This window comes from Pseudorasbora parva, chromosome 2 (genome assembly GCF_024679245.1).
Source record: "Pseudorasbora parva isolate DD20220531a chromosome 2, ASM2467924v1, whole genome shotgun sequence".
Lineage (NCBI taxonomy): Eukaryota > Metazoa > Chordata > Actinopteri > Cypriniformes > Gobionidae > Pseudorasbora > Pseudorasbora parva.
The window spans coordinates 62,706,571-62,732,218 of NC_090173.1; the positions used below are offsets into that span (position 1 = coordinate 62,706,571).

At 47.9% G+C, this 25,648-nt stretch overlaps 38 non-coding genes across 38 annotated transcripts; 17 read left to right on the plus strand and 21 right to left on the minus strand.

Annotated features, from left to right (window-relative positions):
* Positions 1 to 408: 408 nt before the first annotated feature.
* On the minus strand, positions 409 to 480 carry trnad-guc (transfer RNA aspartic acid (anticodon GUC)). Its single transcript has one exon. It is a non-coding gene; the product is annotated as a tRNA-Asp (tRNA).
* A 345-nt stretch (positions 481 to 825) lies between these two features.
* trnag-ucc (transfer RNA glycine (anticodon UCC)) lies at positions 826 to 897 on the plus strand. The gene has a single exon. It is a non-coding gene; the product is annotated as a tRNA-Gly (tRNA).
* Positions 898 to 1,006: 109 nt separating this feature from the next.
* trnad-guc (transfer RNA aspartic acid (anticodon GUC)) lies at positions 1,007 to 1,078 on the minus strand. Its single transcript has one exon. It is a non-coding gene; the product is annotated as a tRNA-Asp (tRNA).
* Positions 1,079 to 1,604: 526 nt separating this feature from the next.
* trnad-guc (transfer RNA aspartic acid (anticodon GUC)) lies at positions 1,605 to 1,676 on the minus strand. The gene has a single exon. It is a non-coding gene; the product is annotated as a tRNA-Asp (tRNA).
* A 1,542-nt stretch (positions 1,677 to 3,218) lies between these two features.
* Positions 3,219 to 3,290, plus strand: trnag-ucc (transfer RNA glycine (anticodon UCC)). The gene has a single exon. It is a non-coding gene; the product is annotated as a tRNA-Gly (tRNA).
* A 708-nt stretch (positions 3,291 to 3,998) lies between these two features.
* Positions 3,999 to 4,070, minus strand: trnad-guc (transfer RNA aspartic acid (anticodon GUC)). Its single transcript has one exon. It is a non-coding gene; the product is annotated as a tRNA-Asp (tRNA).
* Positions 4,071 to 4,597: 527 nt separating this feature from the next.
* On the minus strand, positions 4,598 to 4,669 carry trnad-guc (transfer RNA aspartic acid (anticodon GUC)). The gene has a single exon. It is a non-coding gene; the product is annotated as a tRNA-Asp (tRNA).
* Positions 4,670 to 5,014: 345 nt separating this feature from the next.
* Positions 5,015 to 5,086, plus strand: trnag-ucc (transfer RNA glycine (anticodon UCC)). The gene has a single exon. It is a non-coding gene; the product is annotated as a tRNA-Gly (tRNA).
* Positions 5,087 to 5,195: 109 nt separating this feature from the next.
* trnad-guc (transfer RNA aspartic acid (anticodon GUC)) lies at positions 5,196 to 5,267 on the minus strand. The gene has a single exon. It is a non-coding gene; the product is annotated as a tRNA-Asp (tRNA).
* Positions 5,268 to 5,793: 526 nt separating this feature from the next.
* trnad-guc (transfer RNA aspartic acid (anticodon GUC)) lies at positions 5,794 to 5,865 on the minus strand. The gene has a single exon. It is a non-coding gene; the product is annotated as a tRNA-Asp (tRNA).
* A 944-nt stretch (positions 5,866 to 6,809) lies between these two features.
* Positions 6,810 to 6,881, plus strand: trnag-ucc (transfer RNA glycine (anticodon UCC)). Its single transcript has one exon. It is a non-coding gene; the product is annotated as a tRNA-Gly (tRNA).
* A 109-nt stretch (positions 6,882 to 6,990) lies between these two features.
* On the minus strand, positions 6,991 to 7,062 carry trnad-guc (transfer RNA aspartic acid (anticodon GUC)). Its single transcript has one exon. It is a non-coding gene; the product is annotated as a tRNA-Asp (tRNA).
* A 527-nt stretch (positions 7,063 to 7,589) lies between these two features.
* Positions 7,590 to 7,661, minus strand: trnad-guc (transfer RNA aspartic acid (anticodon GUC)). The gene has a single exon. It is a non-coding gene; the product is annotated as a tRNA-Asp (tRNA).
* A 943-nt stretch (positions 7,662 to 8,604) lies between these two features.
* trnag-ucc (transfer RNA glycine (anticodon UCC)) lies at positions 8,605 to 8,676 on the plus strand. Its single transcript has one exon. It is a non-coding gene; the product is annotated as a tRNA-Gly (tRNA).
* A 109-nt stretch (positions 8,677 to 8,785) lies between these two features.
* trnad-guc (transfer RNA aspartic acid (anticodon GUC)) lies at positions 8,786 to 8,857 on the minus strand. Its single transcript has one exon. It is a non-coding gene; the product is annotated as a tRNA-Asp (tRNA).
* Positions 8,858 to 13,445: 4,588 nt separating this feature from the next.
* On the plus strand, positions 13,446 to 13,517 carry trnag-ucc (transfer RNA glycine (anticodon UCC)). Its single transcript has one exon. It is a non-coding gene; the product is annotated as a tRNA-Gly (tRNA).
* Positions 13,518 to 14,225: 708 nt separating this feature from the next.
* trnad-guc (transfer RNA aspartic acid (anticodon GUC)) lies at positions 14,226 to 14,297 on the minus strand. The gene has a single exon. It is a non-coding gene; the product is annotated as a tRNA-Asp (tRNA).
* Positions 14,298 to 14,642: 345 nt separating this feature from the next.
* On the plus strand, positions 14,643 to 14,714 carry trnag-ucc (transfer RNA glycine (anticodon UCC)). The gene has a single exon. It is a non-coding gene; the product is annotated as a tRNA-Gly (tRNA).
* A 109-nt stretch (positions 14,715 to 14,823) lies between these two features.
* On the minus strand, positions 14,824 to 14,895 carry trnad-guc (transfer RNA aspartic acid (anticodon GUC)). The gene has a single exon. It is a non-coding gene; the product is annotated as a tRNA-Asp (tRNA).
* A 543-nt stretch (positions 14,896 to 15,438) lies between these two features.
* On the minus strand, positions 15,439 to 15,510 carry trnad-guc (transfer RNA aspartic acid (anticodon GUC)). The gene has a single exon. It is a non-coding gene; the product is annotated as a tRNA-Asp (tRNA).
* A 355-nt stretch (positions 15,511 to 15,865) lies between these two features.
* Positions 15,866 to 15,937, plus strand: trnag-ucc (transfer RNA glycine (anticodon UCC)). Its single transcript has one exon. It is a non-coding gene; the product is annotated as a tRNA-Gly (tRNA).
* Positions 15,938 to 16,047: 110 nt separating this feature from the next.
* trnad-guc (transfer RNA aspartic acid (anticodon GUC)) lies at positions 16,048 to 16,119 on the minus strand. Its single transcript has one exon. It is a non-coding gene; the product is annotated as a tRNA-Asp (tRNA).
* A 345-nt stretch (positions 16,120 to 16,464) lies between these two features.
* trnag-ucc (transfer RNA glycine (anticodon UCC)) lies at positions 16,465 to 16,536 on the plus strand. The gene has a single exon. It is a non-coding gene; the product is annotated as a tRNA-Gly (tRNA).
* Positions 16,537 to 17,061: 525 nt separating this feature from the next.
* trnag-ucc (transfer RNA glycine (anticodon UCC)) lies at positions 17,062 to 17,133 on the plus strand. Its single transcript has one exon. It is a non-coding gene; the product is annotated as a tRNA-Gly (tRNA).
* Positions 17,134 to 17,243: 110 nt separating this feature from the next.
* On the minus strand, positions 17,244 to 17,315 carry trnad-guc (transfer RNA aspartic acid (anticodon GUC)). Its single transcript has one exon. It is a non-coding gene; the product is annotated as a tRNA-Asp (tRNA).
* Positions 17,316 to 18,267: 952 nt separating this feature from the next.
* Positions 18,268 to 18,339, plus strand: trnag-ucc (transfer RNA glycine (anticodon UCC)). The gene has a single exon. It is a non-coding gene; the product is annotated as a tRNA-Gly (tRNA).
* Positions 18,340 to 19,047: 708 nt separating this feature from the next.
* On the minus strand, positions 19,048 to 19,119 carry trnad-guc (transfer RNA aspartic acid (anticodon GUC)). The gene has a single exon. It is a non-coding gene; the product is annotated as a tRNA-Asp (tRNA).
* A 952-nt stretch (positions 19,120 to 20,071) lies between these two features.
* On the plus strand, positions 20,072 to 20,143 carry trnag-ucc (transfer RNA glycine (anticodon UCC)). The gene has a single exon. It is a non-coding gene; the product is annotated as a tRNA-Gly (tRNA).
* Positions 20,144 to 20,253: 110 nt separating this feature from the next.
* Positions 20,254 to 20,325, minus strand: trnad-guc (transfer RNA aspartic acid (anticodon GUC)). The gene has a single exon. It is a non-coding gene; the product is annotated as a tRNA-Asp (tRNA).
* Positions 20,326 to 20,670: 345 nt separating this feature from the next.
* On the plus strand, positions 20,671 to 20,742 carry trnag-ucc (transfer RNA glycine (anticodon UCC)). The gene has a single exon. It is a non-coding gene; the product is annotated as a tRNA-Gly (tRNA).
* A 109-nt stretch (positions 20,743 to 20,851) lies between these two features.
* On the minus strand, positions 20,852 to 20,923 carry trnad-guc (transfer RNA aspartic acid (anticodon GUC)). The gene has a single exon. It is a non-coding gene; the product is annotated as a tRNA-Asp (tRNA).
* A 344-nt stretch (positions 20,924 to 21,267) lies between these two features.
* On the plus strand, positions 21,268 to 21,339 carry trnag-ucc (transfer RNA glycine (anticodon UCC)). Its single transcript has one exon. It is a non-coding gene; the product is annotated as a tRNA-Gly (tRNA).
* A 536-nt stretch (positions 21,340 to 21,875) lies between these two features.
* On the plus strand, positions 21,876 to 21,947 carry trnag-ucc (transfer RNA glycine (anticodon UCC)). The gene has a single exon. It is a non-coding gene; the product is annotated as a tRNA-Gly (tRNA).
* Positions 21,948 to 22,483: 536 nt separating this feature from the next.
* Positions 22,484 to 22,555, plus strand: trnag-ucc (transfer RNA glycine (anticodon UCC)). The gene has a single exon. It is a non-coding gene; the product is annotated as a tRNA-Gly (tRNA).
* A 718-nt stretch (positions 22,556 to 23,273) lies between these two features.
* trnad-guc (transfer RNA aspartic acid (anticodon GUC)) lies at positions 23,274 to 23,345 on the minus strand. Its single transcript has one exon. It is a non-coding gene; the product is annotated as a tRNA-Asp (tRNA).
* A 943-nt stretch (positions 23,346 to 24,288) lies between these two features.
* trnag-ucc (transfer RNA glycine (anticodon UCC)) lies at positions 24,289 to 24,360 on the plus strand. The gene has a single exon. It is a non-coding gene; the product is annotated as a tRNA-Gly (tRNA).
* A 109-nt stretch (positions 24,361 to 24,469) lies between these two features.
* On the minus strand, positions 24,470 to 24,541 carry trnad-guc (transfer RNA aspartic acid (anticodon GUC)). Its single transcript has one exon. It is a non-coding gene; the product is annotated as a tRNA-Asp (tRNA).
* Positions 24,542 to 25,067: 526 nt separating this feature from the next.
* trnad-guc (transfer RNA aspartic acid (anticodon GUC)) lies at positions 25,068 to 25,139 on the minus strand. The gene has a single exon. It is a non-coding gene; the product is annotated as a tRNA-Asp (tRNA).
* Between the last annotated feature and the right edge of the window lie 509 nt (positions 25,140 to 25,648).

Sequence of the window (25,648 nt, forward strand, 5' to 3'; positions counted from 1 at the left end):
TATTATATAAATAAATATGAAGTGTCTGTATAAATTGTGGAATGTCACTGAATTAGAGAGCTTGTTTTTCAATGAAGAGATTGGTAGGTAGAGTCCATAGGTTAATGCATTTTTTTCAGTTGCGAGTCCAAACAGACAGAGTTTCAGTTCCTCTGCACACAGTCACTGATAATGTGTTGGGAGCATTGGCCGCGTAAGGTGGCGTTCAGCAAACAAGCAAAATGCCTGCGTTGGTGGTATAGTGGTGAGCATAGCTGCCTTCCAAGAAGTTGACCCGGGTTCGATTCCGACCAACGCAATTCTTTTGCTCAAAACTGTCGCCCGGGGCCCCTGGCCAGCTCTTTGTGTCACTTGTAAATGGAGCAATAACTTTTGAATGGGTCTTTGGGCAGCAGTAAAGGACTAGACCTCCCCGTCGGGGAATCGAACCCCGGTCTTCCGCGTGACAGGCGGAGATACTGTCCACTATACTAACGAGGAGTTGCAGAAGGCTGGCGTCGCACCCGATCAGCGCAACTGCTGCTCGCCGCAAGCATCCTTCCCATTTGCAGGTACGGCCTCATGAGTCATATCGCTTCAAAGAAGCCAACAGAACATCTATTATATAAATAAATATGAAGTGTCTGTATAAATTGTGGAATGTCACTGAATTAGAGAGCTTGTTTTTCAATGAAGAGATTGGTAGGTAGAGTCCATAGGTTAATGCATTTTTTTCAGTTGCGAGTCCAAACAGACAGAGTTTCAGTTCCTCTGCACACAGTCGCTGAAAATGTGTTGGGAGCATTGACCGCCTAAGGTGGCGTTCAGCAAACAAGCAAAATGCCTGCGTTGGTGGTATAGTGGTAAGCATAGCTGCCTTCCAAGCAGTTGACCCGGGTTCGATTCCCGGCCAACGCAATTCTTTTGCTCAAAAATGTCTCCCGGGGCCCTGGCCAACTCTTTGTGTCACTTGTAGCTGGAGCAATAACTTTTGAATGGGTCTTTGGGCAGCAGTAAAGAGTTAGACCTCCCCGTCGGGGAATCGAACCCCGGTCTTCCGCGTGACAGGCGGAGATACTGTCCACTATACTAACGAGGAGTTGCGGAAGGAGGCGTCGCACCCGATCAGCGCAACTGCTGCTCGCCGCAAACAGGCTTCCCATTTGCAGGTACGGCCTCATGAGTCATATCGCTTCAAAGAAGCCAACAGAACATCTATTATATAAATAAATATGAAGTGTCTGTATAAATTGTGGAATGTCACTGAATTAGAGAGCTTGTTTTTCAATGAAGAGATTGGTAGGTAGAGTCCATAGGTTAATGCATTTTTTTCAGTTGCGAGTCCAAACAGACAGAGTTTCAGTTCCTCTGCACACAGTCACTGATAATGTGTTGGGAGCATTGACCGCGTAAGGTGGCGTTCAGCAAACAAGCAAAATGCCTGCGTTGGTGGTATAGTGGTGAGCATAGCTGCCTTCCAAGCAGTTGCCCCGGGTTCGATTCCTGGCCAACGCAATTCTTTTGCTCAAAACTGTCTCCCGGGGCCCCTGGCCAGCTCTTTGTGTCACTTGTAAATGGAGCAATAACTTTTGAATGGGTCTTTGGGCAGCAGTAAAGGACTAGACCTCCCCGTCGGGGAATCGAACCCCGGTCTTCCGCGTGACAGGCGGAGATACTGTCCACTATACTAACGAGGAGTTGCAGAAGGCTGGCGTCGCACCCGATCAGCGCAACTGCTGCTCGCCGCAAACATCCTTCCCATTTGCAGGTACGGCCTCATGAGTCATATCGCTTCAAAGAAGCCAACAGAACATCTATTATATAAATAAATATGAAGTGTCTGTATAAATTGTGGAATGTCACTGAATTAGAGAGCTTGTTTTTCAATGAAGAGATTGGTAGGTAGAGTCCATAGGTTAATGCATTTTTTTCAGTTGCGAGTCCAAACAGACAGAGTTTCAGTTCCTCTGCACACAGTCGCTGAAAATGTGTTGGGAGCATTGACCGCCTAAGGTGGCGTTCAGCAAACAAGCAAAATGCCTGCATTGGTGGTATAGTGGTGAGCATAGCTGCCTTCCAAGCAGTTGACCCGGGTTCGATTCCCGGCCAACGCAATTCTTTTGCTCAAAACTGTCTCCCGGGGCCCCTGGCCAGCTCTTTGTGTCACTTGTAAATGGAGCAATAACTTTTGAATGGGTCTTTGGGCAGCAGTAAAGGACTAGACCTCCCCGTCGGGGAATCGAACCCCGGTCTTACGCGTGACAGGCGGAGATACTGTCCACTATACTAACGAGGAGTTGCAGAAGGCTGGCGTCGCACCCGATCAGCGCAACTGCTGCTCGCCGCAAACATCCTTCCCATTTGCAGGTACGGCCTCATGAGTCATATCGCTTCAAAGAAGCCAACAGAACATCTATTATATAAATAAATATGATGTGTCTGTATAAATTGTGGAATGTCACTGAATTAGAGAGCTTGTTTTTCAATGAAGAGATTGGTAGGTAGAGTCCATAGGTTAATGCATTTTTTTCAGTTGCGAGTCCAAACAGACAGAGTTTCAGTTCCTCTGCACACAGTCACTGATAATGTGTTGGGAGCATTGGCCGCGTAAGGTGGCGTTCAGCAAACAAGCAAAATGCCTGCGTTGGTGGTATAGTGGTGAGCATAGCTGCCTTCCAAGAAGTTGACCCGGGTTCGATTCCGACCAACGCAATTCTTTTGCTCAAAACTGTCGCCCGGGGCCCCTGGCCAGCTCTTTGTGTCACTTGTAAATGGAGCAATAACTTTTGAATGGGTCTTTGGGCAGCAGTAAAGGACTAGACCTCCCCGTCGGGGAATCGAACCCCGGTCTTCCGCGTGACAGGCGGAGATACTGTCCACTATACTAACGAGAAGTTGCAGAAGGCTGGCGTCGCACCCGATCAGCGCAACTGCTGCTCGCCGCAAGCATCCTTCCCATTTGCAGGTACGGCCTCATGAGTCATATCGCTTCAAAGAAGCCAACAGAACATCTATTATATAAATAAATATGAAGTGTCTGTATAAATTGTGGAATGTCACTGAATTAGAGAGCTTGTTTTTCAATGAAGAGATTGGTAGGTAGAGTCCATAGGTTAATGCATTTTTTTCAGTTGCGAGTCCAAACAGACAGAGTTTCAGTTCCTCTGCACACAGTCGCTGAAAATGTGTTGGGAGCATTGACCGCGTAAGGTGGCGTTCAGCAAACAAGCAAAATGCCTGCGTTGGTGGTATAGTGGTGAGCATAGCTGCCTTCCAAGCAGTTGACCCGGGTTCGATTCCCGGCCAACGCAATTCTTTTGCTCAAAAATGTCTCCCGGGACCCTGGCCAGCTCTTTGTGTCACTTGTAGCTGGAGCAATAACTTTTGAATGGGTCTTTGGGCAGCAGCAAAAAGAATTAGACCTCCCCGTCGGGGAATCGAACCCCGGTCTTCCACGTGACAGGCGGAGATACTGTCCACTATACTAACGAGGAGTTGCGGAAGGAGGCATCGCACCCGATCAGCGCAACTGCTGCTCGCCGCAAACAGGCTTCCCATTTGCAGGTACGGCCTCATGAGTCATATCGCTTCAAAGAAGCCAACAGAACATCTATTATATAAATAAATATGAAGTGTCTGTATAAATTGTGGAATGTCACTGAATTAGAGAGCTTGTTTTTCAATGAAGAGATTGGTAGGTAGAGTCCATAGGTTAATGCATTTTTTTCAGTTGCGAGTCCAAACAGACAGAGTTTCAGTTCCTCTGCACACAGTCGCTGAAAATGTGTTGGGAGCATTGACCGCCTAAGGTGGCGTTCAGAAAAGAAGCAAAATGCCTGCGTTGGTGGTATAGTGGTGAGCATAGCTGCCTTCCAAGCAGTTGACCCGGGTTCGATTCCCTGCCAACGCAATTCTTTTGCTCAAAAATGTCTCCCGGGACCCTGGCCAACTCTTTGTGTCACTTGTAGCTGGAGCAATAACTTTTGAATGGGTCTTTGGGCAGCAGTAAAGAATTAGACCTCCCCGTCGGGGAATCGAACCCCGGTCTTCCGCGTGACAGGCGGAGATACTGTCCACTATACTAACGAGGAGTTGCGGAAGGCTGGCGTCGCACCCGATCAGCGCAACTGCTGCTCGCCGCAAACAGGCTTCCCATTTGCAGGTACGGCCTCATGAGTCATATCGCTTCAAAGAAGCCAACAGAACATCTATTATATAAATAAATATGAAGTGTCTGTATAAATTGTGGAATGTCACTGAATTAGAGAGCTTGTTTTTCAATGAAGAGATTGGTAGGTAGAGTCCATAGGTTAATGCATTTTTTTCAGTTGCGAGTCCAAACAGACAGAGTTTCAGTTCCTCTGCACACAGTCACTGATAATGTGTTGGGAGCATTGACCGCGTAAGGTGGCGTTCAGCAAACAAGCAAAATGCCTGCGTTGGTGGTATAGTGGTGAGCATAGCTGCCTTCCAAGAAGTTGACCCGGGTTCGATTCCCGACCAACGCAATTCTTTTGCTCAAAACTGTCACCCGGGGCCCCTGGCCAGCTCTTTGTGTCACTTGTAAATGGAGCAATAACTTTTGAATGGGTCTTTGGGCAGCAGTAAAGGACTAGACCTCCCCGTCGGGGAATCGAACCCCGGTCTTCCGCGTGACAGGCGGAGATACTGTCCACTATACTAACGAGGAGTTGCAGAAGGCTGGCGTCGCACCCGATCAGCGCAACTGCTGCTCGCTGTAAACAGGCTTCCCATTTGCAGGTACGGCCTCATGAGTCATATCGCTTCAAAGAAGCCAACAGAACATCTATTATATAAATAAATATGAAGTGTCTGTATAAATTGTGGAATGTCACTGAATTAGAGAGCTTGTTTTTCAATGAAGAGATTGGTAGGTAGAGTCCATAGCTTAATGCATTTTTTTCAGTTGCGAGTCCAAACAGACAGAGTTTCAGTTCCTCTGCACACAGTCACTGATAATGTGTTGGGAGCATTGGCCGCGTAAGGTGGCGTTCAGCAAACAAGCAAAATGCCTGCGTTGGTGGTATAGTGGTGAGCATAGCTGCCTTCCAAGCAGTTGACCCGGGTTCGATTCCCGGCCAACGCAATTCTTTTGCTCAAAAATGTCTCCCGGGACCCTGGCCAGCTCTTTGTGTCACTTGTAGCTGGAGCAATAACTTTTGAATGGGTCTTTGGGCAGCAGTAAAGAATTAGACCTCCCCGTCGGGGAATCGAACCCCGGTCTTCCGCGTGACAGGCGGAGATACTGTCCACTATACTAACGAGGAGTTGCGGAAGGAGGCGTCGCACCCGATCAGCGCAACTGCTGCTCGTCGCAAACAGGCTTCCCATTTGCAGGTACGGCCTCATGAGTCATATCGCTTCAAAGAAGCCAACAGAACATCTATTATATAAATAAATATGAAGTGTCTGTATAAATTGTGGAATGTCACTGAATTAGAGAGCTTGTTTTTCAATGAAGAGATTTGTAGGTCAGGTCCATAGGTTAATGCATTTTTTTCAGTTGCTGGTCCAAACAGACAGAGTTTCAGTTCCTCTGCACACAGTCACTGATAATGTGTTGGGAGCATTGACCGCGTAAGGTGGCGTTCAGCAAACAAGCAAAATGCCTGCGTTGGTGGTATAGTGGTGAGCATAGCTGCCTTCCAAGCAGATGACCCGGGTTCGATTCCCGACCAACGCAATTCTTTTGCTCAAAACTGTCGCCCGGGGCCCCTGGCCAGCTCTTTGTGTCACTTGTAAATGGAGCAATAACTTTTGAATGGGTCTTTGGGCAGAAGTAAAGGACTAGACCTCCCCGTCGGGGAATCGAACCCCGGTCTTCCGCGTGACAGGCGGAGATACTGTCCACTATACTAACGAGGAGTTGCAGAAGGCTGGCGTCGCACCCGATCAGCGCAACTGCTGCTCGCCGCAAACAGGCTTCCCATTTGCAGGTACGGCCTCATGAGTCATATCGCTTCAAAGAAGCCAACAGAACATCTATTATATAAATAAATATGAAGTGTCTGTATAAATTGTGGAATGTCACTGAATTAGAGAGCTTGTTTTTCAATGAAGAGATTGGTAGGTAGAGTCCATAGGTTAATGCATTTTTTTCAGTTGCGAGTCCAAACAGACAGAGTTTCAGTTCCTCTGCACACAGTCACTGATAATGTGTTGGGAGCATTGGCCGCGTAAGGTGGCGTTCAGCAAACAAGCAAAATGCCTGCGTTGGTGGTATAGTGGTGAGCATAGCTGCCTTCCAAGCAGTTGACCCGGGTTTGATTCCCGGCCAACACAATTCTTTTGCTCAAAATTGTCGCCCGGGGCCCCTGGCCAGCTCTTTGTGTCACTTGTAAATGGAGCAATAACTTTTGAATGGGTCTTTGGGCAGCAGTAAAGGACTAGACCTCCCCGTCGGGGAATCGAACCCCGGTCTTACGCGTGACAGGCGGAGATACTGTCCACTATACTAACGAGGAGTTGCAGAAGGCTGGCGTCGCACCCGATCAGCGCAACTGCTGCTCGCCGCAAACATCCTTCCCATTTGCAGGTACGACCTCATGAGTCATATCGCTTCAAAGAAGCCAACAGAACATCTATTATATAAATAAATATGAAGTGTCTGTATAAATTGTGGAATGTCACTGAATTAGAGAGCTTGTTTTTCAATGAAGAGATTGGTAGGTAGAGTCCATAGGTTAATGCATTTTTTTCAGTTGCGAGTCCAAACAGACAGAGTTTCAGTTCCTCTGGACACAGTCGCTGAAAATGTGTTGGGAGCATTGACCGCCTAAGGTGGCGTTCAGCAAACAAGCAAAATGCCTGCGTTGGTGGTATAGTGGTGAGCATAGCTGCCTTCCAAGCAGTTGACCCGGGTTCGATTCCCGGCCAACGCAATTCTTTTGCTCAAAAATGTCTCCCGGGACCCTGGCCAGCTCTTTGTGTCACTTGTAGCTGGAGCAATAACTTTTGAATGGGTCTTTGGGCAGCAGTAAAGAATTAGACCTCCCCGTCGGGGAATCGAACCCCGGTCTTCCGCGTGACAGGCGGAGATACTGTCCACTATACTAACGAGGAGTTGCGGAAGGAGGCGTCGCACCCGATCAGCGCAACTGCTGCTCGTCGCAAACAGGCTTCCCATTTGCAGGTACGGCCTCATGAGTCATATCGCTTCAAAGAAGCCAACAGAACATCTATTATATAAATAAATATGAAGTGTCTGTATAAATTGTGGAATGTCACTGAATTAGAGAGCTTGTTTTTCAATGAAGAGATTGGTAGGTAGAGTCCATAGGTTAATGCATTTTTTTTCAGTTGCGAGTCCAAACAGACAGAGTTTCAGTTCCTCTGCACACAGTCGCTGATAATGTGTTGGGAGCATTGACCGCCTAAGGTGGCGTTCAGCAAACAAGCAAAATGCCTGCGTTGGTGGTATAGTGGTGAGCATAGCTGCCTTCCAAGCAGTTGACCCGGGTTTGATTCCCGGCCAACACAATTCTTTTGCTCAAAACTGTCGCCCGGGGCCCCTGGCCAGCTCTTTGTGTCACTTGTAAATGGAGCAATAACTTTTGAATGGGTCTTTGGGCAGCAGTAAAGGACTAGACCTCCCCGTCGGGGAATCGAACCCCGGTCTTCCGCGTGACAGGCGGAGATACTGTCCACTATACTAACGAGGAGTTGCAGAAGGCTGGCGTCGCACCCGATCAGCGCAACTGCTGCTCGCCGCAAACATCCTTCCCATTTGCAGGTACGGCCTCATGAGTCATATCGCTTCAAAGAAGCCAACAGAACATCTATTATATAAATAAATATGAAGTGTCTGTATAAATTGTGGAATGTCACTGAATTAGAGAGCTTGTTTTTCAATGAAGAGATTGGTAGGTAGAGTCCATAGGTTAATGCATTTTTTTCAGTTGCGAGTCCAAACAGACAGAGTTTCAGTTCCTCTGGACACAGTCGCTGAAAATGTGTTGGGAGCATTGACCGCCTAAGGTGGCGTTCAGCAAACAAGCAAAATGCCTGCGTTGGTGGTATAGTGGTGAGCATAGCTGCCTTCCAAGCAGTTGACCCGGGTTCGATTCCCCGGCCAACGCAATTCTTTTGCTCAAAAATGTCTCCCGGGACCCTGGCCAGCTCTTTGTGTCACTTGTAGCTGGAGCAATAACTTTTGAATGGGTCTTTGGGCAGCAGTAAAGAATTAGACCTCCCCGTCGGGGAATCGAACCCCGGTCTTCCACATGACAGGCGGAGATACTGTCCACTATACTAACGAGGAGTTGCGGAAGGAGGCGTCGCACCCGATCAGCGCAACTGCTGCTCGTCGCAAACAGGCTTCCCATTTGCAGGTACGGCCTCATGAGTCATATCGCTTCAAAGAAGCCAACAGAACATCTATTATATAAATAAATATGAAGTGTCTGTATAAATTGTGGAATGTCACTGAATTAGTGAGCTTGTTTTTCAATGAAGAGATTGGTAGGTAGAGTCCATAGGTTAATGCATTTTTTTCAGTTGCGAGTCCAAACAGACAGAGTTTCAGTTCCTCTGCACACAGTCGCTGATAATGTGTTGGGAGCATTGACCGCCTAAGGTGGCGTTCAGCAAACAAGCAAAATGCCTGCGTTGGTGGTATAGTGGTGAGCATAGCTGCCTTCCAAGCAGTTGACCCGGGTTCGATTCCCGGCCAACGCAATTCTTTTGCTCAAAACTGTCTCCCGGGGCCCTGGCCAACTCTTTGTGTCACTTGTAGCTGGAGCAATAACTTTTGAATGGGTCTTTGGGCAGCAGTAAAGAATTAGACCTCCCCGTCGGGGAATCGAACCCCGGTCTTCCGCGTGACAGGCGGAGATACTGTCCACTATACTAACGAGGAGTTACGGAAGGCTGGCGTCGCACCCGATCAGCGCAACTGCTGCTCGCCGCAAACAGGCTTCCCATTTGCAGGTACGGCCTCATGAGTCATATCGCTTCACAGAAGCAAAGAGAAGCCAACAGAACATGTAATATATAATTAAATATAAAGTGTCTGTATAAATTGAGGAATGTCACTGAATTAGAGAGCTTGTTTTTCAATGAAGAGATTGGTAGGTAGAGTCCATAGGTTAATGCATTTTTTTCAGTTGCGAGTCCAAACAGACAGAGTTTCAGTTCCTCTGCACACAGTCACTGATAATGTGTTGGGAGCATTGACCGCGTAAGGTGGCGTTGAGCAAACAACAAAATGCCTGCGTTGGTGGTACAGTGGTGAGCATAGCTGCCTTCCAAGAAGTTGACCCGGGTTCGATTCCCGACCAACGCAATTCTTTTGCTCAAAACTGTCGCCCGGGGCCCCTGGCCAGCTCTTTGTGTCACTTGTAAATGGAGCAATAACTTTTGAATGGGTCTTTGGGCAGCAGTAAAGGACTAGACCTCCCCGTCGGGGAATCGAACCCCGGTCTTCCGCGTGACAGGCAGAGATACTGTCCACTATACTAACGAGGAGTTGCAGAAGGCTGGCCTCGCACCCGATCAGCGCAACTGCTGCTCGCCGCAAACAGGCTTCCCATTTGCAGGTACGGCCTCATGAGTCATATCGCTTCAAAGAAGCCAACAGAACATCTATTATATAAATAAATATGAAGTGTCTGTATAAATTGTGGAATGTCACTGAATTAGAGAGCTTGTTTTTCAATGAAGAGATTGGTAGGTAGAGTCCATAGGTTAATGCATTTTTTTCAGTTGCGAGTCCAAACAGACAGAGTTTCAGTTCCTCTGCACACAGTCACTGATAATGTGTTGGGAGCATTGACCGCGTAAGGTGGCGTTCAGCAAACAAGCAAAATGTCTTCGTTGGTGGTATAGTGGTGAGCATAGCTGCCTTCCAAGCAGTTGACCCGGGTTCGATTCCCGGCCAACGCAATTCTTTTGCTCAAAACTGTCGCCCGGGGCCCCTGGCCAGCTCTTTGTGTCACTTGTAAATGGAGCAATAACTTTTGAATGGGTCTTTGGGCAGCAGTAAAGGACTAGACCTCCCCGTCGGGGAATCGAACCCCGGTCTTCCGCGTGACAGGCGGAGATACTGTCCACTATACTAACAAGGAGTTGCAGAAGGCTGGCGTCGCACCCGATCAGCGCAACTGCTGCTCGCTGCAAACATCCTTCCCATTTGCAGGTACGGCCTCATGAGTCATATCGCTTCAAAGAAGCCAACAGAACATCTATTATATAAATAAATATGAAGTGTCTGTATAAATTGTGGAATGTCACTGAATTTGAGAGCTTGTTTTTCAATGAAGAGATTGGTAGGTAGAGTCCATAGGTTAATGCATTTTTTTCAGTTGCGAGTCCAAACAGACAGAGTTTCAGTTCCTCTGCACACAGTCGCTGAAAATGTGTTGGGAGCATTGACCGCCTAAGGTGGCGTTCAGCAAACAAGCAAAATGCCTGCGTTGGTGGTATAGTGGTGAGCATAGCTGCCTTCCAAGCAGTTGACCCGGGTTTGATTCCCGGCCAACGCAATTCTTTTGCTCAAAAATGTCTCCCGGGGCCCTGGCCAACTCTTTGTGTCACTTGTAGCTGGAGCAATAACTTTTGAATGGGTCTTTGGGCAGCAGTAAAGAATTAGACCTCCCCGTCGGGGAATCGAACCCCGGTCTTCCGCGTGACAGGCGGAGATACTGTCCTCTATACTGACGAGGAGTTGCGGAAGGCTGGCGTCGCACCCGATCAGCGCAACTGCTGCTCGCCGCAAACAGGCTTCCCATTTGCAGGTACGGCCTCATGAGTCATATCGCTTCACAGAAGCAAAGAGAAGCCAACAGAACATGTAAAATATAATTAAATATAAAGTGTCTGTATAAATTGAGGAATGTCACTGAATTAGAGAGCTTGTTTTTCAATGAAGAGATTGGTAGGTCAGGTCCATAAATGCATAAATCCAAAAATGCATTTTTTTCAGTTGCTGGTCCAAACAGACAGAGTTTCAGTTCCTCTGCACACAGTCACTGATAATGTGTTGGGAGCATTGACCGCGTAAGGTGGCGTTCAGCAAACAAGCAAAATGTCTTCGTTGGTGGTATAGTGGTGAGCATAGCTGCCTTCCAAGCAGTTGACCCGGGTTCGATTCCCGGCCAACGCAATTTTTTTGCTCAAAACTGTCGCCCGGGGCCCCTGGCCAGCTCTTTGTGTCACTTGTAAATGGAGCAATAACTTTTGAATGGGTCTTTGGGCAGCAGTAAAGGACTAGACCTCCCCGTCGGGGAATCGAACCCCGGTCTAACGCGTGACAGGCGGAGATACTGTCCACTATACTAACGAGGAGTTGCAGAAGGCTGGCGTCGCACCCGATCAGCGCAACTGCTGCTCGCCGCAAACATCCTTCCTATTTGCAGGTACGGCCTCATGAGTCATATCGCTTCAAAGAAGCCAACAGAACATCTATTATATAAATAAATATGAAGTGTCTGTATAAATTGTGGAATGTCACTGAATTAGAGAGCTTGTTTTTCAATGAAGAGATTGGTAGGTAGAGTCCATAGGTTAATGCATTTTTTTCAGTTGCGAGTCCAAACAGACAGAGTTTCAGTTCCTCTGCACACAGTCGCTGAAAATGTTTTGGGAGCATTGACCGCCTAAGGTGGCGTTCAGCAAACAAGCAAAATGCCTGTGATGGTGGTATAGTGGTGAGCATAGCTGCCTTCCAAGCAGTTGACCCGGGTTCGATTCCTGGCCAACGCAATTCTTTTGCTCAAAACTGTCGCCCGGGGCCCCTGTCCAGCTCTTTGTGTCACTTGTAAATGGAGCAATAACTTTTGAATGGGTCTTTGGGCAGCAGTAAAGAATTAGACCTCCCCATCGGGGAATCGAACCCCGGTCTTCCGCGTGACAGGCGGAGATACTGTCCACTATACTAACGAGGAGTTGCGGAAGGCTGGCGTCGCACCCGATCAGCGCAACTGCTGCTCGCCGCAAACAGGCTTCCCATTTGCAGGTACGGCCTCATGAGTCATATCGCTTCACAGAAGCAAAGAGAAGCCAACAGAACATGTAATATATAATTAAATATAAAGTGTCTGTATAAATTGAGGAATGTCACTGAATTAGAGAGCTTGTTTTTCAATGAAGAGATTTGTAGGTCAGGTCCATAGGTTAATGCATTTTTTTCAGTTGCTGGTCCAAACAGACAGAGTTTCAGTTCCTCTGCACACAGTCACTGATAATGTGTTGGGAGCATTGACCGCGTAAGGTGGCGTTCAGCAAACAAGCAAAATGTCTTCGTTGGTGGTATAGTGGTGAGCATAGCTGCCTTCCAAGCAGTTGACCCGGGTTCGATTCCCGGCCAACGCAATTTTTTTGCTCAAAACTGTCGCCCGGGGCCCCTGGCCAGCTCTTTGTGTCACTTGTAAATGGAGCAATAACTTTTGAATGGGTCTTTGGGCAGCAGTAAAGGACTAGACCTCCCCGTCGGGGAATCGAACCCCGGTCTAACGCGTGACAGGCGGAGATACTGTCCACTATACTAACGAGGAGTTGCAGAAGGCTGGCGTCGCACCCGATCAGCGGAACTGCTGCTCGCCGCAAACATCCTTCCTATTTGCAGGTACGGCCTCATGAGTCATATCGCTTCAAAGAAGCCAACAGAACATCTATTATATAAATAAATATGAAGTGTCTGTATAAATTGTGGAATGTCACTGAATTAGAGAGCTTATTTTTCAATGAAGAGATTGGTAGGTAGAGTCCATAGGTTAATGCATTTTTTTCAGTTGCGAGTCCAAACAGACAGAGTTTCAGTTCCTCTGCACACAGTCGCTGAAAATGTTTTGGGAGCATTGACCGCCTAAGGTGGCGTTCAGCAAACAAGCAAAATGCCTGCGATGGTGGTATAGTGGTGAGCATAGCTGCCTTCCAAGCAGTTGACCCGGGTTCGATTCCTGGCCAACGCAATTCTTTTGCTCAAAACTGTCGCCCGGGGCCCCTGGCCAGCTCTTTGTGTCACTTGTAAATGGAGCAATAACTTTTGAATGGGTCTTTGGGCAGCAGTAAAGAATTAGACCTCCCCGTCAGGGAATCGAACCCCGGTCTTCCGCGTGACAGGCGGAGATACTGTCCACTATACTAACGAGGAGTTGCGGAAGGCTGGCGTCGCACCCGATCAGCGCAACTGCTGCTCGCCGCAAACAGGCTTCCCATTTGCAGGTACGGCCTCATGAGTCATATCGCTTCACAGAAGCAAAGAGAAGCCAACAGAACATGTAATATATAATTAAATATAAAGTGTCTGTATAAATTGAGGAATGTCACTGAATTAGAGAGCTTGTTTTTCAATGAAGAGATTTGTAGGTCAGGTCCATAGGTTAATGCATTTTTTTCAGTTGCTGGTCCAAACAGACAGAGTTTCAGTTCCTCTGCACACAGTCACTGATAATGTGTTGGGAGCATTGACCGCGTAAGGTGGCGTTCAGCAAACAAGCAAAATGCCTGCGTTGGTGGTATAGTGGTGAGCATAGCTGCCTTCCAAGCAGTTGACCCGGGTTCGATTCCCGGCCAACGCAATTCTTTTGCTCAAAACTGTCGCCCGGGGCCCCTGGCCAGCTCTTTGTGTCACTTGTAAATGGAGCAATAACCTTTGAATGGGTCTTTGGGCAGCAGTAAAGGACTAGACCTCCCCGTCAGGGAATCGAACCCCGGTCTTCCGCGTGACAGGCGGAGATACTGTCCACTATACTAACGAGGAGTTGCGGAAGGAGGCGTCGCACCCGATCAGCGCAACTGCTGCTCGTCGCAAACAGGCTTCCCATTTGCAGGTACGGCCTCATGAGTCATATCGCTTCAAAGAAGCCAACAGAACATCTATTATATAAATAAATATGAAGTGTCTGTATAAATTGTGGAATGTCACTGAATTAGAGAGCTTGTTTTTCAATGAAGAGATTGGTAGGTAGAGTCCATAGGTTAATGCATTTTTTTCAGTTGCGAGTCCAAACAGACAGAGTTTCAGTTCCTCTGCACACAGTCGCTGAAAATGTGTTGGGAGCATTGACCGCCTAAGGTGGCGTTCAGCAAACAAGCAAAATGCCTGCGTTGGTGGTATAGTGGTGAGCATAGCTGCCTTCCAAGCAGTTGACCCGGGTTCGATTCCCGACCAACGCAATTCTTTTGCTCAAAACTGTCGCCCGGGGCCCCTGGCAAGCTCTTTGTGTCACTTGTAAATGGAGCAATAACTTTTGAATGGGTCTTTGGGCAGCAGTAAAGGACTAGACCTCCCCGTCGGGGAATCGAACCCCGGTCTTCCGCGTGACAGGCGGAGATACTGTCCACTATACTAACGAGGAGTTGCAGAAGGCTGGCGTCGCACCCGATCAGCGCAACTGCTGCTCGCCGCAAACATCCTTCCCATTTGCAGGTACGGCCTCATGAGTCATATCGCTTCAAAGAAGCCAACAGAACATCTATTATATAAATAAATATAAAGTGTCTGTATAAATTGAGGAATGTCACTGAATTAGGGAGCTTGTTTTTCAATGAAGAGATTGGTAGGTCAGGTCCATAGGTTAATGCATTTTTTTCAGTTGCTGGTCCAAACAGACAGAGTTTCAGTTCCTCTGCACACAGTCACTGATAATGTGTTGGGAGCATTGACCGCGTAAGGTGGCGTTCAGCAAACAAGCAAAATGCCTGCGTTGGTGGTATAGTGGTGAGCATAGCTGCCTTCCAAGCAGTTGACCCGGGTTCGATTCCCGGCCAACGCAATTCTTTTGCTCAAAAATGTCTCCCGGGACCCTGGCCAGCTCTTTGTGTCACTTGTAGCTGGAGCAATAACTTTTGAATGGGTCTTTGGGCAGCAGTAAAGAATTAGACCTCCCCGTCGGGGAATCGAACCCCGGTCTTCCGCGTGACAGGCGGAGATACTGTCCACTATACTAACGAGGAGTTGCGGAAGGAGACGTCGCACCCGATCAGCGCAACTGCTGCTCGTCGCAAACAGGCTTCCCATTTGCAGGTACGGCCTCATGAGTCATATCGCTTCAAAGAAGCCAACAGAACATCTATTATATAAATAAATATGAAGTGTCTGTATAAATTGTGGAATGTCACTGAATTAGAGAGCTTGTTTTTCAATGAAGAGATTGGTAGGTAGAGTCCATAGGTTAATGCATTTTTTTCAGTTGCGAGTCCAAACAGACAGAGTTTCAGTTCCTCTGCACACAGTCGCTGAAAATGTGTTGGGAGCATTGACCGCCTAAGGTGGCGTTCAGAAAACAAGCAAAATGCCTGCGTTGGTGGTATAGTGGTGAGCATAGCTGCCTTCCAAGCAGTTGACCCGGGTTCGATTCTCGGCCAACGCAATTCTTTTGCTCAAAAATGTCTCCCGGGGCCCTGGCCAACTCTTTGTGTAACTTGTAGCTGGATGTTCACTTGTAGCTGGAGCAATAACTTTTGAATGGGTCTTTGGGCAGCAGTAAAGAATTAGACCTCCCCGTCGGGGAATCGAACCCCGGTCTTCCGCGTGACAGGCGGAGATACTGTCCACTATACTAACGAGGAGTTGCGGAAGGCTGGCGTCGCACCCGATCAGCGCAACTGCTGCTCGCCGCAAACAGGCTTCCCATTTGCAGGTACGGCCTCATGAGTCATATCGCTTCACAGAAGCAAAGAGAAGCCAACAGAACATGTAATATATAATTAAATATAAAGTGTCTGTATAAATTGAGGAATGTCACTGAATTAGAGAGCTTGTTTTTCAATGAAGAGATTTGTAGGTCAGGTCCATAGGTTAATGCATTTTTTTCAGTTGCTGGTCCAAACAGACAGAGTTTCAGTTCCTCTGCACACAGTCGCTGAAAATGTGTTGGGAGCATTGACCGCCTAAGGTGGCGTTCAGCAAACAAGCAAAATCCCTGCGTTGGTGGTATAGTGGTGAGCATAGCTGCCTTCCAAGCAGTTGACCCGGGTTCGATTCCCGGCCAACGCAATTCTTTTGCTCAAAACTGTCGCCCGGGGCCCCTGGCCAGCTCTTTGTGTCACTTGTAAATGGAGCAATAACTTTTGAATGGGTCTTTGGGCAGCAGTAAAGTACTAGACCTCCCCGTCGGGGAATCGAACCCCGGTCTTCCGCGTGACAGGCGGAGATACTGTCCACTATACTAACGAGGAGTTGCAGAAGGCTGGCGTCGCACCCGATCAGCGCAACTGCTGCTCGCCGCAAACATCCTTCCCATTTGCAGGTACGGCCTCATGAGTCATATCGCTTCAAAGAAGCCAACAGAACATCTATTATATAAATAAATATAAAGTGTCTGTATAAATTGAGGAATGTCACTGAATTAGAGAGCTTGTTTTTCAATGAAGAGATTGGTAGGTCAGGTCCATAGGTTAATGCATTTTTTTCAGTTGCTGGTCCAAACAGACAGAGTTTCAGTTCCTCTGCACACAGTCACTGATAATGTGTTGGGAGCATTGACCGCGTAAGGTGGCATTCAGCAAACAAGCAAAATGCCTGCGTTGGTGGTATAGTGGTGAGCATAGCTGCCTTCCAAGCAGTTGACCCGGGTTCGATTCCCGGCCAACGCAATTCTTTTGCTCAAAAATGTCTCCCGGGACCCTGGCCAGCTCTTTGTGTCACTTGTAGCTGGAGCAATAACTTTTGAATGGGTCTTTGGGCAGCAGTAAAGAATTAGACCTCCCCGTCGGGGAATCGAACCCCGGTCTTCCACGTGACAGGCGGAGATACTGTCCACTATACTAACGAGGAGTTGCGGAAGGAGGCGTCGCACCCGATCAGCGCAACTGCTGCTCGCCGCAAACAGGCTTCCCATTTGCAGGTACGGTCTCATGAGTCATATCGCTTCAAAGAAGCCAACAGAACATCTATTATATAAATAAATATGAAGTGTCTGTATAAATTGTGGAATGTCACTGAATTAGAGAGCTTCTTTTTCAATGAAGAGATTGGTAGGTAGAGTCCATAGGTTAATGCATTTTTTTCAGTTGCGAGTCCAAACAGACAGAGTTTCAGTTCCTCTGCACACAGTCGCTGAAAATGTGTTGGGAGCATTGACCGCCTAAGGTGGCGTTCAGCAAACAAGCAAAATGCCTGCGTTGGTGGTATAGTGGTGAGCATAGCTGCCTTCCAAGCAGTTGACCCGGGTTCGATTCCCGGCCAACGCAATTCTTTTGCTCAAAACTGTCTCCCGGGGCCCCTGGCCAGCTCTTTGTGTCACTTGTAAATGGAGCAATAACTTTTGAATGGGTCTTTGGGCAGCAGTAAAGGACTAGACCTCCCCGTCGGGGAATCGAACCCCGGTCTTCCGCGTGACAGGCGGAGATACTGTCCACTATACTAACGAGGAGTTGCAGAAGGCTGGCGTCGCACCCGATCAGCGCAACTGCTGCTCGCCGCAAACATCCTTCCCATTTGCAGGTACGGCCTCATGAGTCATATCGCTTCAAAGAAGCCAACAGAACATCTATTATATAAATAAATATGAAGTGTCTGTATAAATTGTGGAATGTCACTGAATTAGAGAGCTTGTTTTTCAATGAAGAGATTGGTAGGTAGAGTCCATAGGTTAATGCATTTTTTTCAGTTGCGAGTCCAAACAGACAGAGTTTCAGTTCCTCTGCACACAGTCGCTGAAAATGTTTTGGGAGCATTGACCGCCTAAGGTGGCGTTCAGCAAACAAGCAAAATGCCTGCGTTGGTGGTATAGTGGTGAGCATAGCTGCCTTCCAAGCAGTTGACCCGGGTTCGATTCCCGGCCAATGCAATTCTTTTGCTCAAAACTGTCTCCCGGGGCCCCTGGCCAGCTCTTTGTGTCACTTGTAAATGGAGCAATAACTTTTGAATGGGTCTTTGGGCAGCAGTAAAGAATTAGACCTCCCCGTCGGGGAATCGAACCCCGGTCTTCCGCGTGACAGGCGGAGATACTGTCCACTATACTAACAAGGAGTTGCGGAAGGCTGGCGTCGCACCCGATCAGGGCAACTGCTGCTCGCCGCAAACAGGCTTCCCATTTGCAGGTACGGCCTCATGAGCCATATCGCTTCACAGAAGCAAAGAGAAGCCAACAGAACATGTAAAATATAATTAAATATAAAGTGTCTGTATAAATTGAGGAATGTCACTGAATTAGAGAGCTTGTTTTTCAATGAAGAGATTGGTAGGTCAGGTCCATAGGTTAATGCATTTTTTTCAGTTGCTGGTCCAAACAGACAGAGTTTCAGTTCCTCTGCACAGTCACTGATAATGTGTTGGGAGCATTGACCGCGTAAGGTGGCGTTCAGCAAACAAGCAAAATTCCTGCGTTGGTGGTATAGTGGTGAGCATAGCTGCCTTCCAAGCAGTTGACCCGGGTTCGATTCCCGGCCAACGCAATTCTTTTGCTCAAAACTGTCTCCCGGGGCCCCTGGCCAGCTCTTTGTGTCACTTGTAAATGGAGCAATAACTTTTGAATGGGTCTTTGGGCAGCAGTAAAGGACTAGACCTCCCCGTCGGGGAATCGAACCCCGGTCTTACGCGTGACAGGCGGAGATACTGTCCACTATACTAACGAGGAGTTGCAGAAGGCTGGCGTCGCACCCGATCAGCGCAACTGCTGCTCGCCGCAAACATCCTTCCCATTTGCAGGTACGGCCTCATGAGTCATATCGCTTCAAAGAAGCCAACAGAACATCTATTATATAAATAAATATGAAGTGTCTGTATAAATTGTGGAATGTCACTGAATTAGAGAGCTTGTTTTTCAATGAAGAGATTGGTAGGTAGAGTCCATAGGTTAATGCATTTTTTTCAGTTGCGAGTCCAAACAGACAGAGTTTCAGTTCCTCTGCACACAGTCGCTGAAAATGTGTTGGGAGCATTGACCGCCTAAGGTGGCGTTCAGCAAACAAGCAAAATGCCTGCGTTGGTGGTATAGTGGTGAGCATAGCTGCCTTCCAAGCAGTTGACCCAGGTTCGATTCCCGGCCAACGCAATTCTTTTGCTCAAAAATGTCTCCCGGGGCCCTGGCCAACTCTTTGTGTCACTTGTAGCTGGAGCAATAACTTTTGAATGGGTCTTTGGGCAGCAGTAAAGAATTAGACCTCCCCGTCGGGGAATCGAACCCCGGTCTTCCGCGTGACAGGCGGAGATACTGTCCACTATACTAACGAGGAGTTGCGGAAGGCTGGCGTCGCACCCGATCAGCGCAACTGCTGCTCGCCGCAAACAGGCTTCCCATTTGCAGGTACGGCCTCATGAGTCATATCGCTTCACAGAAGCAAAGAGAAGCCAACAGAACATGTAAAATATAATTAAATATAAAGTGTCTGTATAAATTGAGGAATGTCACTGAATTAGAGAGCTTGTTTTTCAATGAAGAGATTGGTAGGTCAGGTCCATAGGTTAATGCATTTTTTTCAGTTGCTGGTCCAAACAGACAGAGTTTCAGTTCCTCTGCACACAGTCACTGATAATGTGTTGGGAGCATTGACCGGGTAAGGTGGCGTTCAGCAAACAAGCAAAATGCCTGCGTTGGTGGTATAGTGGTGAGCATAGCTGCCTTCCAAGCAGATGACCCGGGTTCGATTCCCGGCCAACGCAATTCTTTTGCTCAAAAATGTCTTCCGGGACCCTGGCCAGCTCTTTGTGTCACTTGTAGCTGGAGCAATAACTTTTGAATGGGTCTTTGGGCAGCAGTAAAGAATTAGACCTCCCCGTCGGGGAATCGAACCCCGGTCTTCCACGTGACAGGCGGAGATACTGTCCACTATACTAACGAGGAGTTGCGGAAGGAGGCGTCGCACCCGATCAGCGCAACTGCTGCTCGCCGCAAACAGGCTTCCCATTTGCAGGTACGGCCTCATGAGTCATAACGCTTCAAAGAAGCCAACAGAACATCTATTATATAAATAAATATGAAGTGTCTGTATAAATTGTGGAATGTCACTGAATTAGAGAGCTTCTTTTTCAATGAAGAGATTGGTAGGTAGAGTCCATAGGTTAATGCATTTTTTTCAGTTGCGAGTCCAAACAGACAGAGTTTCAGTTCCTCTGCACACAGTCGCTGAAAATGTGTTGGGAGCATTGACCGCCTAAGGTGGCGTTCAGCAAACAAGCAAAATGCCTGCGTTGGTGGTATAGTGGTGAGCATAGCTGCCTTCCAAGCAGTTGACCCGGGTTCGATTCCCGGCCAACGCAATTCTTTTGCTCAAAACTGTCTCCCGGGGCCCCTGGCCAGCTCTTTGTGTCACTTGTAAATGGAGCAATAACTTTTGAATGGGTCTTTGGGCAGCAGTAAAGGACTAGACCTCCCCGTCGGGGAATCGAACCCCGGTCTTCCGCGTGACAGGCGGAGATACTGTCCACTATACTAACGAGGAGTTGCAGAAGGCTGGCGTCGCACCCGATCAGCGCAACTGCTGCTCGCCGCAAACATCCTTCCCATTTGCAGGTACGGCTTCATGAGTCATATCGCTTCAAAGAAGCCAACAGAACATCTATTATATAAATAAATATGAAGTGTCTGTATAAATTGTGGAATGTCACTGAATTAGAGAGCTTGTTTTTCAATGAAGAGATTGGTAGGTAGAGTCCATAGGTTAATGCATTTTTTTCAGTTGCGAGTCCAAACAGACAGAGTTTCAGTTCCTCTGCACACAGTCGCTGAAAATGTGTTGGGAGCATTGACCGCCTAAGGTGGCGTTCAGCAAACATGCAAAATGCCTGCGTTGGTGGTATAGTGGTGAGCATAGCTGCCTTCCAAGCAGTTGACCCGGGTTCGATTCCCGGCCAACGCAATTCTTTTGCTCAAAAATGTCTCCCGGGACCCTGGGCAGCTCTTTGTGTCACTTGTAGCTGGAGCAATAACTTTTGAATGGGTCTTTGGGCAGCAGTAAAGAATTAGACCTCCCCGTCGGGGAATCGAACCCCGGTCTTCCGCGTGACAGGCGGAGATACTGTCCACTATACTAACGAGGAGTTGCGGAAGGAGGCGTCGCACCCGATCAGCGCAACTGCTGCTCGTTGCAAACAGGCTTCCCATTTGCAGGTACGGCCTCATGAGTCATATCGCTTCAAAGAAGCCAACAGAACATCTATTATATAAATAAATATGAAGTGTCTGTATAAATTGTGGAATGTCACTGAATTAGAGAGCTTGTTTTTCAATGAAGAGATTGGTAGGTAGAGTCCATAGGTTAATGCATTTTTTTCAGTTGCGAGTCCAAACAGACAGAGTTTCAGTTCCTCTGCACACAGTCGCTGAAAATGTATTGGGAGCATTGACCGCCTAAGGTGGCGTTCAGCAAACAAGCAAAATGCCTGCGTTGGTGGTATAGTGGTGAGCATAGCTGCCTTCCAAGCAGTTGACCCGGGTTCGATTCCCGGCCAACGCAATTCTTTTGCTCAAAAATGTCTCCCGGGGCCCTGGCCAACTCTTTGTGTCACTTGTAGCTGGAGCAATAACTTTTGAATGGGTCTTTGGGCAGCAGTAAAGAATTAGACCTCCCCTTCGGGGAATCGAACCCCGGTCTTCCGCATGACAGGCGGAGATACTGTCCACTATACTAACCAGGAGTTGCAGAAGGCTGGCGTCGCACCCGATCAGCGCAACTGCTGCTCGCCGCAAACAGGCTTCCCATTTGCAGGTACGGCCTCATGAGTCATATCGCTTCACAGAAGCAAAGAGAAGCCAACAGAACATGTAATATATAATTAAATATAAAGTGTCTGTATAAATTGAGGAATATCACTGAATTAGAGAGCTTGTTTTTCAATGAAGAGATTGGTAGGTCAGGTCCATAGGTTAATGCATTTTTTTCAGTTGCTGGTCCAAACAGACAGAGTTTCAGTTCCTCTGCACACAGTCACTGATAATGTGTTGGGAGCATTGACCGCGTAAGGTGGCGTTCAGCAAACAAGCAAAATGCCTGCGTTGGTGGTATAGTGGTGAGCATAGCTGCCTTCCAAGCAGTTGACCCGGGTTCGATTCCCGGCCAACGCAATTCTTTTGCTCAAAAATGTCTCCCGGGGCCCTGGCCAACTCTTTGTGTCACTTGTAGCTGGAGCAATAACTTTTGAATGGGTCTTTGGGCAGCAGTAAAGAATTAGACCTCCCCTTCGGGGAATCGAACCCCAGTCTTCCGCGTGACAGGCGGAGATACTGTCCACTATACTAACGAGGAGTTGCGGAAGGCTGGCGTCGCACCCGATCAGCGCAACTGCTGCTCGCCGCAAACAGGCTTCCCATTTGCAGGTACGGCCTCATGAGTCATATCGCTTCACAGAAGCAAAGAGAAGCCAACAGAACATGTAATATATAATTAAATATAAAGTGTCTGTATAAATTGAGGAATATCACTGAATTAGAGAGCTTGTTTTTCAATGAAGAGATTGGTAGGTAGAGTCCATAGGTTAATGCATTTTTTTCAGTTGCGAGTCCAAACAGAGAGAGTTTCAGTTCCTCTGCACACAGTCGCTGAAAATGTGTTGGGAGCATTGACCGCCTAAGGTGGCGTTCAGCAAACAAGCAAAATGCCTGCGTTGGTGGTATAGTGGTGAGCATAGCTGCCTTCCAAGCAGTTGACCCGGGTTCGATTCCCGGCCAACGCAATTCTTTTGCTCAAAAATGTCTCCCGGGGCCCTGGCCAACTCTTTGTGTCACTTGTAGCTGGAGCAATAACTTTTGAATGGGTCTTTGGGCAGCAGTAAAGAATTAGACCTCCCCTTCGGGGAATCGAACCCCAGTCTTCCGCGTGACAGGCGGAGATACTGTCCACTATACTAACGAGGAGTTGCGGAAGGCTGGCGTCGCACCCGATCAGCGCAACTGCTGCTCGCCGCAAACAGGCTTCCCATTTGCAGGTACGGCCTCATGAGTCATATCGCTTCACAGAAGCAAAGAGAAGCCAACAGAACATGTAAAATATAATTAAATATAAAGTGTCTGTATAAATTGAGGAATGTCACTGAATTAGAGAGCTTGTTTTTCAATGAAGAGATTGGTAGGTAGAGTCCATAGGTTAATGCATTTTTTTCAGTTGCGAGTCCAAACAGACAGAGTTTCAGTTCCTCTGCACACAGTCACTGATAATGTGTTGGGAGCATTGACCGCGTAAGGTGGCGTTGAGCAAACAAGCAAAATGCCTGCGTTGGTGGTATAGTGGTGAGCATAGCTGCCTTCCAAGAAGTTGACCCGGGTTCGATTCCCGACCAACGCAATTCTTTTGCTCAAAACTGTCGCCCGGGGCCCCTGGCCAGCTCTTTGTGTCACTTGTAAATGGAGCAATAACTTTTGAATGGGTCTTTGGGCAGCAGTAAAGGACTAGACCTCCCCGTCGGGGAATCGAACCCCGGTCTTCCGCGTGACAGGCGGAGATACTGTCCACTATACTAACGAGGAGTTGCAGAAGGCTGGCCTCGCACCCGATCAGCGCAACTGCTGCTCGCCGCAAACAGGCTTCCCATTTGCAGGTACGGCCTCATGAGTCATATCGCTTCAAAGAAGCCAACAGAACATCTATTATATAAATAAATATGAAGTGTCTGTATAAATTGTGGAATGTCACTGAATTAGAGAGCTTGTTTTTCAATGAAGAGATTGGTAGGTAGAGTCCATAGGTTAATGCATTTTTTTCAGTTGCGAGTCCAAACAGACAGAGTTTCAGTTCCTCTGCACACAGTCACTGATAATGTGTTGGGAGCATTGGCCGCGTAAGGTGGCGTTCAGCAAACAAGCAAAATGCCTGCGTTGGTGGTATAGTGGTGAGCATAGCTGCCTTCCAAGAAGTTGACCGGGGTTCGATTCCGACCAACGCAATTCTTTTGCTCAAAACTGTCGCCCGGGGCCCCTGGCCAGCTCTTTGTGTCACTTGTAAATGGAGCAATAACTTTTGAATGGGTCTTTGGGCAGCAGTAAAGGACTAGACCTCCCCGTCGGGGAATCGAACCCCGGTCTTACGCGTGACAGGCGGAGATACTGTCCACTATACTAACGAGGAGTTGCAGAAGGCTGGCGTCGCACCCGATCAGCGCAACTGCTGCTCGCCGCAAACATCCTTCCCATTTGCAGGTACGGCCTCATGAGTCATATCGCTTCAAAGAAGCCAACAGAACATCTATTATATAAATAAATATGAAGTGTCTGTATAAATTGTGGAATGTCACTGAATTAGAGAGCTTGTTTTTCAATGAAGAGATTGGTAGGTAGAGTCCATAGGTTAATGCATTTTTTTCAGTTGCGAGTCCAAACAGACAGAGTTTCAGTTCCTCTGCACACAGTCGCTGAAAATGTGTTGGGAGCATTGACCGCCTAAGGTGGCGTTCAGCAAACAAGCAAAATGCCTGCGTTGGTGGTATAGTGGTAAGCATAGCTGCCTTCCAAGCAGTTGACCCGGGTTCGATTCCCGGCCAACGCAATTCTTTTGCTCAAAAATGTCTCCCGGGGCCCTGGCCAACTCTTTGTGTCACTTGTAGCTGGAGCAATAACTTTTGAATGGGTCTTTGGGCAGCAGTAAAGAGTTAGACCTCCCCGTCGGGGAATCGAACCCCGGTCTTCCGCGTGACAGGCGGAGATACTGTCCACTATACTAACGAGGAGTTGCGGAAGGAGGCGTCGCACCCGATCAGCGCAACTGCTGCTCGCCGCAAACAGGCTTCCCATTTGCAGGTACGGCCTCATGAGTCATATCGCTTCAAAGAAGCCAACAGAACATCTATTATATAAATAAATATGAAGTGTCTGTATAAATTGTGGAATGTCACTGAATTAGAGAGCTTGTTTTTCAATGAAGAGATTGGTAGGTAGAGTCCATAGGTTAATGCATTTTTTTCAGTTGCGAGTCCAAACAGACAGAGTTTCAGTTCCTCTGCACACAGTCACTGATAATGTGTTGGGAGCATTGACCGCGTAAGGTGGCGTTCAGCAAACAAGCAAAATGCCTGCGTTGGTGGTATAGTGGTGAGCATAGCTGCCTTCCAAGCAGTTGCCCCGGGTTCGATTCCCGGCCAACGCAATTCTTTTGCTCAAAACTGTCTCCCGGGGCCCCTGGCCAGCTCTTTGTGTCACTTGTAAATGGAGCAATAACTTTTGAATGGGTCTTTGGGCAGCAGTAAAGGACTAGACCTCCCCGTCGGGGAATCGAACCCCGGTCTTCCGCGTGACAGGCGGAGATACTGTCCACTATACTAACGAGGAGTTGCAGAAGGCTGGCGTCGCACCCGATCAGCGCAACTGCTGCTCGCCGCAAACATCCTTCCCATTTGCAGGTACGGCCTCATGAGTCATATCGCTTCAAAGAAGCCAACAGAACATCTATTATATAAATAAATATGAAGTGTCTGTATAAATTGTGGAATGTCACTGAATTAGAGAGCTTGTTTTTCAATGAAGAGATTGGTAGGTAGAGTCCATAGGTTAATGCATTTTTTTCAGTTGCGAGTCCAAACAGACAGAGTTTCAGTTCCTCTGCACACAGTCGCTGAAAATGTGTTGGGAGCATTGACCGCCTAAGGTGGCGTTCAGCAAACAAGCAAAATGCCTGCATTGGTGGTATAGTGGTGAGCATAGCTGCCTTCCAAGCAGTTGACCCGGGTTCGATTCCCGGCCAACGCAATTCTTTTGCTCAAAACTGTCTCCCGGGGCCCCTGGCCAGCTCTTTGTGTCACTTGTAAATGGAGCAATAACTTTTGAATGGGTCTTTGGGC